The sequence below is a fragment of the Globicephala melas genome, chromosome 4 (assembly GCF_963455315.2).
Source record: "Globicephala melas chromosome 4, mGloMel1.2, whole genome shotgun sequence".
NCBI classification, from domain to species: Eukaryota; Metazoa; Chordata; class Mammalia; order Artiodactyla; family Delphinidae; genus Globicephala; species Globicephala melas.
This window is the reverse complement of record NC_083317.1, coordinates 105491137-105502264: the sequence shown is the minus strand read 5'-3', so window position 1 is coordinate 105502264 and position 11128 is coordinate 105491137. Positions and strand designations below refer to the sequence as shown.

The following is an 11128-nucleotide window of genomic DNA, read 5'->3' as shown; positions in this document are numbered from 1 at the left end:
AATAAGTGTTACAAAGACAATAAATAGGGAAATAGAGAGTGACTGGGCTAGGGGGAGAGAGGCCAACATTGGCTAGGGTGGCAGGAGTGGATTTGGACGAGGTGATGTTTGAGCTGAGATCTGAATGACAAGAGATAAATGTCAGCTCTCATTAAATTAAGAAAGTTTTCCTTTGTGTTGGTGACTCTTTCAAACATTCTTATTTAAAAGTCTCTCATCAATATAAAATCCTTTCTAGCAGGACACCACTAGGAGATCCTGAGCCCCTGTCCCATAGCACATGACTGTGTTCAAACAAATCATTGTCAACGTCTTGGAGCTTCCCCCTGAACTTCATCTTGACAGTACCCAGATGTGCCCACCCCTGGGTCTCTCTCCCTTGGCTCCAGCTGGGTGCTCACCCACCTTGTTACGCCTCAGTTCCTGCAAGAGCCTGACTCTGTTGTTCCCACCTGGCAGCAAGTACAGGGCTGGGTTGAGGCAGCTGCTCAGGCTCGCCAGAGGCCTCCGTATCTTGTAGGCCAGGCTGGCCACCTTCAAGAGCTGGCAGTTCTGTGAAGGTAGGAAGCGGAGCGTGACGTAGAGGGAGCGTGTGATGCGGAAGGGCACAAAACAGAGGGTGAAGAGGCCGCACATCAGCAGGGTGGTCCGGAGGGACTTGGCCCGGGCCGCGCTGCCCACCCTCGTGAGGGTCTCCCTTGGCTTGGTCAGGCTCCTGACCATCAGTGAATAGCACACCAAGATGACCAAGGAGGGAAAGACAAACAGGACAACATCAGGACCACGCCATAGGTGGAAAACTGATCAAAATGCTCTGGGCTGGTCATGTCGTGGCAGACCATCTGGCCGTTGATGTAGTCCGTTTGGGAGAAGACCAACGTTGGCAGCAGCTAGAGAGCCACCAGGGCTCACGTGGCGGTGGTGCCCAGCAGGACATGCCGACGGGTCCGGTAGGGCAGCAAACACAGCGGGTGGCACACGCCCAGGAAGCGGTGCACCGAGATGCAGGTCAGCAGCAGGAAGCTGCTGTAGAGGTTGGTGTAGAACAGGAAGCGCACCAGCTTGCAGAGCAGCTCCCCGAAGCGCCATCTGTCCCCCAGGGAGCAGGTGATGATGAAGAAGGGCAGTGTCAGCACATAAAGCAGGTCGGCTACCATCAGGTTCACCAGATCGATGGTGGCACAGCTCCAGCGCTTGGTTTGGTGCCAGGAGAGTCACAGAACAGTGCCATTCAGGGGGAAGCCTAGCACGAAGATGATACTGTAGGTCGGGGGAGGTAGATCTGCTTGTAGTCCTCCGAGAAATAGCAGAATCTTTCTGCCTTTGAGATGTTGGTATCCAGCTTCTCCATCTCCTGGGAGGCCCCCTTCTGGGAGCACAGCTGTTCCTGCTTCTCCTTCCCCTGGGGAGAAACAAGGTGGATGGCAGAGCATCATGACCTCAGCTGGGCGTTAGTATCTGCCTTGATGTGGCATCCAATTCCCAAAGTCTGGGCAGAGTCCTTGTTTGAGAGAGATCAGCTCCAGAAAGAAAAAGAGTTAACCCCAAGGGCAAAGCAGTTTTCAAAAGCAGGGCTACTAGACTTACCAGGTCCACAGGGCTGCCCTTACCCTGACTTGTATGCTCTTGGCTCCAGGCTGGGTTGGTAGGAAGCTCAGATATAAATGGTGGCAGGAAGATGCTGCTGTCATTGGAACAGGACACACCATCTCCAGCGCTGTGACCTGTTCTCTGGCTAGGCTACTCTGCATAGAGTTAGGAAACCTCCAAGAGGACCTTCTGCAGCCCGAGATGCTGGTACATTCCTAGGGGGTTAGTATTGCCTACAGTCTGGCCCTAACCCCACGTGCCACGGTGGAGTAGAACGTGATCCTTGGGGGCTAGGGAGGATTAGGGAAAGCACAGGTTTTGCCTGCAGGCTCTGCGGGAGGATTTTGGTTTGTATCTCTTTCAGGATTTATTAACTGCGTATCTGAATCTTGAGGCTGATGTGCTTATTAACCATCTTAGCATCCCGGACATCCAAGAAAACAGATCTGAGCCATGAAGCCAGGTGCATCTTCTTTCCTACCCCTGTCCCTGCTGACAAAACAGATCCGACAGGCGGACCCACAGAGCTGAGGCAGCTGTGCGTGGAGCCTGCAGTTCCTGGTGCGTTGGGAAATCAGTGGGCCAGTCGGCATGGAGCCTACAGGGGTGGAATGAAGTTGATTTCTAGGGGTTAACCTTCGAAAGATGAGTTAATACGGGGCAAGAGAGAAAAGTTTAAGTTGGGTAATTTTGGGGTAAATTGATTGTTGGCTGTAAACTCTACCATATAGATGTTTATTCACAACAGAAGGAACAGAGACCTCATGCATTCTGTCAGTCAACAAACACTTACGGAGCATCTGTTGGTCAGGCACTAGGGACGAAAGATAAATAAAGCACGGTCCTCGCTCTCCAGGCTCTCACAGTCCGGTGGGGAAGACAAGCAGATACAGATGATTGCCCTGCAATATGGGAAATGGTCAACCAAATGCTGGGAAAACCAGCAGGGTGCTGAGGGAGTCGAGTGAAGGCTTCTTAGACTAGTGCCATGGGAGCTGCTTGGGGGAACAAAGGGGAGCTTGCTGGGAAAGAAGGGTGAGGGGCATTTGGGGCAGGGTTGGGGGCACAGCACATGCAAGGAAACAGAGCCGAAGGGTGCTGGGATGGCAGGATTACCCGTGTGGAGGGTGAAAACTGAGGATGCATAAGGAGGATGATGGATGTGCTTAAGCAGGACAGTGACGGGATGAGGCTGTGTGGCAGGAAGACACCTGGCAGCAGCACGGAACCAAGGCTGGAACAGTCAGACTGTAAGGGGGCCGGAGCAGTGCATGCAGGTGAGAGATGCTCGGGACCCCAAGTGAGGCCATACAGGGTTGACGAGGAGAGAAGACTTGACCCCAGAGGCGCTGCTGAGGCAGGAGCAACAGGACAGATTTCATGTGGGGCGTGAGCCAGAGGAGGTGTTGAGGGTGTCCCTGAGACTGGACAGGTGGTGAGGCCAGTGCCTGAGCTGAAGCCTGAAGCTTGAAGGCTGGGGCCAATGCTCTGAGGTGGTGGGGACAGTGGCCGTCTGTGCTGCAGCCTGCCAAGGGACTCGCCACCTCGTCGCCTGACTTGAAGATCTGCCTGACTGGGAGGGCAAAGCTTTTTGGCTGGGTGGGTAAAAAGAATCTCGTTTTCATTCATTTTGTCCCATCACCTTCCACGTGGAGGGCTGGCAAATGCTTAGTTATTTCCAGCGAAGCTGCCTTCCCAGCTCGGTGTGGGCTCTCAGACGGAGGTTGAGGAGGGGAACCAGCCTGGTTCAATGCAGACTCGGGCCTGCCACGTCACACCGTGATCTTGTTCAGTCCTCAGAACAACCGTGTGGATGCAGCATTAGCTCCATTTTACTGTGAGGAAATTGCGGGTCAGAGAAGACACCCTGGTGGGGCTCGCTAGGCCCTCCAGTCTGGGGGGTTTGCCCCTGATGGGGGCTGTAGGCTTCTGCCCCCTCACACCTGTGGTGAAAAGCACTCAAATCCCAGCTCTGCCGGGGACTATGGGTACAGTCTGAAGAAGCAAGTCACCTTATCTCTCTCAGCGACAGTCTCCCCAGTTGTAAGATGGGACAGTGTGTCTGGTGAGGTTGCTGTGAGAATTAGCTGGAAGAAAGGCACACTCACAAGGGAGTGACCCAACATGCTTTGGTTCTCTTCCCTCCCCTCATCCCTCTTCTGCTAGAGACCATGGTGCCCTGGAAGCCTGAGCTCTTTGGTTTATGTGGAAGGATGGGAGGACGAGTGTGACTTTACTGCCTCATAACTGACAAGGTCACTTTTCTTCCTGGCTATGACTTTCTGCTGTGGTCTGAATTGTGTCACCTATGAATTCATGTATTGAACCCCTAACCTGTAGTGTGACTACATTTGGAGTAAGGGAGTAATTAAAGTCAAATAAGGTCATAAGAATGGGGGCCTCCATATACCTGGAGAAAACCATAATTCAAAAAGAGTCACGCACCACAATGTTTATTGCAGCTCTGTTTACAATAGCCAGGACATGGAAGCAACCTCAGTGCCCATCGACAGATGCATGGATAAAGAAGATGTGGCACATATATACAACGGAATATTACTCAGCCATAAAAGGAAATGATATTGAGTTATTTGTAGTGAGGTGGATGGACCTAGAGTCTGTCATACAGAGTGAAGTAAGTCAGAAAGAGGAAAACAAATACCATATGCTAACACATATATGGAATAAAAAAAAATGGTTCTGAAGAACCTAGGAGTAGGACAGGAATAAAGATGCAGACATAGTGAATGGACTTGAGGACACGGGGAGGGGGAAGGGTAAGTTGGGACAAAGTGAGAGAGAGGCATGGACATATATACACTACCAAAAGTAAAATAGATAGCTAGTGGGAAGCAGCCGCATAGCACAGGGAGATCAGCTTGGTGCTTTGTGACCACCTAGAGGGGTGGGATAGGGAGGGTGGGAGGGAGACGCAAGAGGGAGGAGATATGGGGATATATGTATATGTATAGCTGATTCACTTTGTTATACAGCAGAAACTAACACACCATTGTAAAGCAACTATACTCCAATAACGATGTTAAAAAAAGAAAAAAGAGTGGGGCCCTAATCCAGTAGGATTAGTGTCTTAATAAAGGACAGCGGAGAGCTTTCTCTCTCTCGTGAGGACGTAGCAAGAAGGTGGACTGTAAGCCAGGATGAGCGCTTTCGTCAGGAACCAAACCCTGCAGTTCTTGAGATTTTGGACTTCCCAGTTTCCATAACTGTGAGCAATACATTTCTGTTGTTTTAAACCACCCAGTCCGTGGCATTTTGTTCCAGCAGTTTGAGAAGACTCAGATATCTTCCATGCATTTCCAGGCCTACCCAGTTTGGAGGGACAGCTTTTGGTGAGAGATTGACCATCCTTAGTTGAGACATTGTGTAAGAGAACTACACAATGTTTGGAACAGTGCATTACTGAGGCTGCTATTATGGAGAAAGGAAGAGGGAGAAAAACTCAGGCCATAAGGGGTTAATTCACTTGCCAAAAGCTGTGATGATGTTGACCACCTCCTCCTTGAAGCCTCTTTTCTACCCTCTGCAATCCCCTGACTTTTCTCCTGTCTCCCTAGAACTCCTAGCTTCTTCCATTCATTGGGATGCAGCATTGAGGGACTATTAGCTATTCACAGAACAGAGGAAAAGACTCAGTGGAAGAGAAGCAGGCTGGGGTTTTACAATAGAAGAGAAGTTGGGGGACAGTTGCTGTGGAATTCTCAGGAGAGAGATGTCCTCACTTCTAGAAAGTGAGTGTATGTTGTAACATGTGGTTTCCCCTCTTTTTTTTTTTTTAACAAGATGTTGGGGGTAGGAGTTAAAATTTATTTATTTTTGCTGTGTTGGGTCTTCGTTTCTGTGCGAGGGCTTTCTCTAGTTGTGGCAAGCGGGGGCCACTTTTCATCGCGGTGCGCGGGCCTCTCACTATCGCGGCCTCTCTTGTTGCGGAGCACAGGCTCCAGATGCGCAGGCTCACGGACCTGTAGTTGTGGCTCACGGGCCTAGATGCTCCGCGGCATGTGGGATCCTCCCAGACCAGGCCCGAAGCCGTGTCCCCTGCATTAGCAGGCAGATTCTCAACCACTGCGCCACCAGGGAAGCCCCTGTACTTTCCCCTCTTTGTCACCATTTATTCACAAGCTTTCAAAAAGACTGACATGGTTTAGAGTTGGAATTTGTTTCACTGTTGGACTCAGTGGGGATTTGGGCCTTGAGAAAATAATGAAGTGAGAATCCTGAATGTGGGTTAAATGGGTACCATGACTTCCAATCTTCAGCCTAGAGTTCTTCCCACTGTGGGTCTCCAAGAGCCTGGCTCCCTGCTAAACAGGGGTCTCAGCTAGTCATCTCCGGAGCAGCAATGACCTCTGAGTACCATGGTGTACATCTTCCCAAGGGGACAGGGAAGTCTTTATCATTTTCATGGTTTGAAATAGTTATTACTAAGCAGAGAAATGACTAAGCTAAGATGAAGAAAGAGGTGTTCTCTCTCCTTTAACAAGTATTTGTAAGATACATATTTCAAGAGTTCAGAAAAGGGAAAAGTTATGAATAAATTTGAGTAGCAACAAAATGTTAACTGCCTTTCAGTTGTGGAGGAGTGGTTGTTGAGAAAATAGGATCCCCTTTAAAAAAGATTTTGGGTCAAAGGAGTGGGCATTGCTTATTTTCATTTTTAAAATGCCACTATTTTATTATAAATGTGTTTAAATCTATAAATTGATTTTAATATTTTACTTGTATCTAGAGACCTTTCTTAGAGAAATGGAGCTATTTAATGGAGTCTCATAAATGCCTTCAGACAGTAAATTTGTTTTTACAAGTTATTCCTTAAAACTGTTTATAAATATATGCATTTCTTTAATACTTTTACCTTTAATTTTTAATACAAATTTTAACTTTATTTTTATTTATTTGTTTTTTTTGCGGTACGCGGGCCTCTCACTGTTGTGGCCTCTCCCGTTGCGGAGCACAGGCTCCGGACGCGCAGGCTCTGTGGCCATGGCTCACGGGCCCAGCCGTTCCACGGCATGTGGGATCTTTCCGGACCGGGGCACGAACCCGTGTTCCCTGCTTCGGCAGGCGGACTCTCAACCACTGCGCCACCAGGGAAGCCCTTTAATACAAATTTTAAAGGTTACACTCCATTAACAGTTATTACAAAATATTGGCTATATTCTCCGTGTCGTAAAATACATCCCTGAGCCTCTCTTACACCCAAAAGCTTGTACCTCCCACTTCCCCACCCCTATATGCCCTTCCCACAGTGGTGTGGAAAACAGTATGGAGGTTTCTCAAAAAGCCACTGTAATATATGCATTTCTTAATTTCCAGAGATGAATTAGAAATTATTATTCATACTCATATTCACAACGTAATTATTCTATTTTTCAATAAGTTTTAAAAAATGGGGCCCCAAGGTACATTTAATTAGGTGGTGGATTACCGTAGTCGGTGGTTTACTTTGAATTACTTTTCCTAAGTGTTTCAAATCCACTAGATAGTTTGGTGTTATTTGGCCAATAGACCACTGGGTGGCGATAAAGACTGACAGACAGGTTACAATTTTTTCCTCCACAAGGAAGCAGAAATTGGGATTGGGCTCAGGTCCAGCCATAGCAGCTGTGGATAAGATATAATTCATTGAGGACATACAGAAAATCACACCAACCAAACCACCTCCTGTCCAAAGTTACTATGTTAGGTTCACACAATGAAATGGTGTTGCAATCAGCTGAAAGCAGCCTTTCTGGGATTGATTTTTAAAAAGATCTTGTGAGATAGGCATGGCTGGCATTATTTCCCCCATTATACAGCTGAGCAAACTGAGGTTCAGTGGAAGTCTTATCTGCAATGATTTGGGAAAAGCCTGGGCTTCTTTCACAAAGCAGAGACTCAGCAAATTTCCAGATTTCCAGGGAATTTTTTTTTTTTTTTTTAGCTACCTTCCCCCTTCTCACCCCCGTAATCACATAAGAAAGAAAGAAAGCAGGGAAATAAAAGAGCAGGTCATCCCAGAAGTCACTAGATGTAGTGCCTTTGTTATAGATAACTGAACCCTAGCTCAAAAAGCATGGTCTAGAGATAATGGTAAAGAGAAAGAGGACAAAACAGAGTTTTAAAAAACTGTCAAGAACGAGATCTACATAGCAACCCAGTTGTTTTTTTTTAAATTAATTAATTTATGGCGGCGTTGGGTCTTCATTGCTGCACGTGGGCTTTCTCTAGTTGCGGTGAGCAGGGGCTACTCTTCGTTGCGGTGGGCAGGCTTCTCATTGCGGTGGCTTCTCTTGTTGCGGAGCACGGGCTCTAGATGCGCGGGCTTTGGTAGTTGCGGTGCGTGGGCTCAGTAGTTGCGGCTCGCAGGCTCAGTAGTTGTGGCTCACGGGCTTAGTTGCTCTGCGGCATGTGGGATTTTCCTGGATGAGGGCTCAAACCCGTGTCCCCTGCATTGGCAGGTGGATTCTTAACCACTGTGCCACCAGGGAAGTCCAGCAACCCCGTTTTAAACTGTACCTTGAGTCTTAAGATAAAAGGCACTTGTTAGCCTTTTAATGATTTTGTATTATATTTTTCCAGTGTGGGCTTACACCTGCTGTGTACCTAGATCTCTCTTCCATGTCTGAATTGTCCCCAAACCTAAGAGCCCAAGGGCTTTTATTTTCCACAAGGGAAAGCAAGTTGGATCCTTTAAATAATTAAAAGACTGTCGAGAGACAGTGAGTACTTAATTTCAATAATTAATTTAGCAGCTTGTACATTTTTGTTTTCTGTTGACAAGGATCTGACATAACTGGCAGCTTCAAATTAGTGTAAACACAGGGAGGGATTGGGAAACATCACTCTGACATTGTATTGTCACAACAGAGAAGGTGGCTGCCCTGAAACTGATGTTACTCTGTCTGGAAAAATAATCACTACTGAAAAAATTATCTTTTTACTTCATCTATACAAATGTGTAATACCACCCCTCCACTGACTTTGAAATCAGAATTTTTAACATTAATGGTGCAGTAAAAATAATCTTGGCTGCAACATCCTGTGGCTCTGGAAGTCCATCATTGCCTCTAGGCTCACGACCCTGAAAGGAGATCTTTATGAAACTTTTTCCTTTTCCTTTCATTTGGCATCAAAGATATCTAAACGCGTCACGACTGAGTCTTTGCCTGTGTGCCCTGTGCAGATATGTAGAAAGCTGGTTTGGTTTGGGGCAAGAGAGGAGATCAGTGGTAGAGTCTGGGGCTTGAGGACTAATGGTAAAGTTGCCCAAGGCATCTGCAGAGTAGAGGGCTTGTATCTTAGGACCCTGTTTTCATCCACTCTTCCCCTTAGGCATCAGGTTCCACCCACAGCTTCCCTAAAATGCCCTTTACAGCAGTAACACGCTGATGGATGTGCGGTCCACTGTCAGAGTCTTTCCTGTTGCTAGGGTGTTGCTAGGGTCTGGGGGAGGAATCCACGATGGCTTCAGACATTCAGCACAGTGGGTGAGAGGGAGTAGGGTGTGCTACCGTCGTGTTTGGGAGTCAATCCCAGGGAGCAGGGTGAGGGGCAAGGGGAGTGACCGGCGAAGGAGGGACCCTGCCTTCATCCACTCTTACCCTCAGGCATCAGGCTTTCTCACCAAACCCCAGGGTTTTTTTGCCCTGTGAGGTGTTCCCCCTTCCTCCCCACACACTTCTGTGCTGCTTCTACGTGGGAGATGAGGGGCTCCTGCTGTATCTGGACCGGGATCCTTTTGTATGAAGTGATTCTTCTAGTTTCTTCTTGCTCATTTTTTCTATTGAGTTGTCTGTCTTTTTGTTATTGAGTTTTAGGAGATATTTACATATTTTCAATAAAAATATTTTCTGTTACTCATGTTACAACTATTTGTTTTCCTACTCTGGCTTTCGCTGACTTAACTGCATATATATATATATATATATATATATATATATATATATATATAGTTTTTTTTTTTAAGGAATGAAGTTTTTAATTTTAACATAGTTGAAATTATCAGTATTCCTTGTTTGTGCTTTTTGTATCTGGTTTAAGACTTTCTCTGCCCTGAGGTCATAAGGATATTCTTCTGGATTAGCATATGAAAGCCTTTCCCATTTAGATCTATTTGATTTTTCCTACTAAAGGGTTTAATATGTGTGTGTGTGTGCGTGTGTGTGTGTGCGCGCGTGCGCGCGCGCGCATCTAAGAAACACAGAGAAAGATGATTAGATTAAATGCTGTGTGGAGAGCACAGAGCATTGGAAACAGGTGAGGGAGCATTTTGCTGTAGTCTAGAAGGGACGTCATGGTAGCTTTGACCTGAGTGGTGAGGGTGGGAACAGAGAGAAATGGGTGTATTCAGTGGACTTTTAGGAGGGAAATGAGTGTGACTTGGTGTGAATTGCATATGGGGGAGGGGCTGAGGACTACCCCTAGTGAACCCTTTTTCTGCTGCTCTAACCAATACACTCACCCTTTTCTTTTTTTTCTCGATTTCATTGCTTCTCCATTCAGTTTGTGCTTCCTCCTTGCTTCTCCTGACTCGGCTTTCCCTCTGGGCTTCCTTTGACTTCCAGTACTGCTGCAGATGGCTAACTCTGCCCACAGAGCCATAGAAAATTTCCCAAGAGGCTCTGATTGACCCAGGTATTCACCATCATTCCTGTTTGGATAGGACTGCCGCAGCCAGGCCTCTGGCATGCTGTGGGTCTGCACACACATGGGCTGCCTGGGTGGGCCCTTCATTATGGCCAGGGGCTGCTGTGATGGGATCACAGAGTTAGGAGCAGGGCCACACTTGACGGATGAGCACTAAGGGTTGCTCTTTCTGTGGCGGTTTTGAGAAAGACAGCTCCCTTCAGCGGAGGGCTGTGAGCAGCTGGCACTCGGTGTGTTCTGTGAGCGCAGCAGAGCGTTAGAAAGAGAAGATACACCTAAGAGAATGGATTTTCTTTTTCACTAAACCCGCTTTTTCTTTAATGATGTCTGTACTATGAACTTGCTTTCTAAAACACATATTTATATTAGAAACTTCTCATGACCCTTAAAGCGGTTGTAGATAGCAAACATAATATTTGAAGATGGTCTGCAACGCAGTTTCATTTATTAATAGTATACCAATCAGAGCTTTGACTGTGAGATATTTTGTTCATGCATAAACCGTACATTTGAATTGACAGTCCTATTAATGAAGGAATGCAGTTATGTATGTTTATGGTAAAAGAACCAACTGGATATTTTTTGAACCTCATTATATGCAAGACATATTAAAAACAGGAGTTGTAGAGAGTGAAAACAGGCCTTGATGTCATGTTCAGTAAAACACGTCAGAGGTGAAGTCTCAGAAAGCACTATGGTGAAATACGAGGGGAAGGTGTGGAGTTGCAAGGGGTTTCATTTAAACACAAGCCTCATGTATTAATATCTTCATTGATTTATTTTTATGCCAATATGTTCTGACATAAATATGGTGATCTATAATGTATCGACCATAAAAGTCAACATTATTTTTAAAGCTGACTCAGGGAAATAAAACCTCATTGTTAGTGCT

At 46.7% G+C, this 11128-nt stretch overlaps 1 pseudogene; it reads right to left on the bottom strand.

The window, feature by feature from the left end:
• Positions 1–305: 305 nt before the first annotated feature.
• Positions 306–10323, bottom strand: LOC115844897 (uncharacterized; annotated as a pseudogene).
• Positions 10324–11128: the final 805 nt, after the last annotated feature.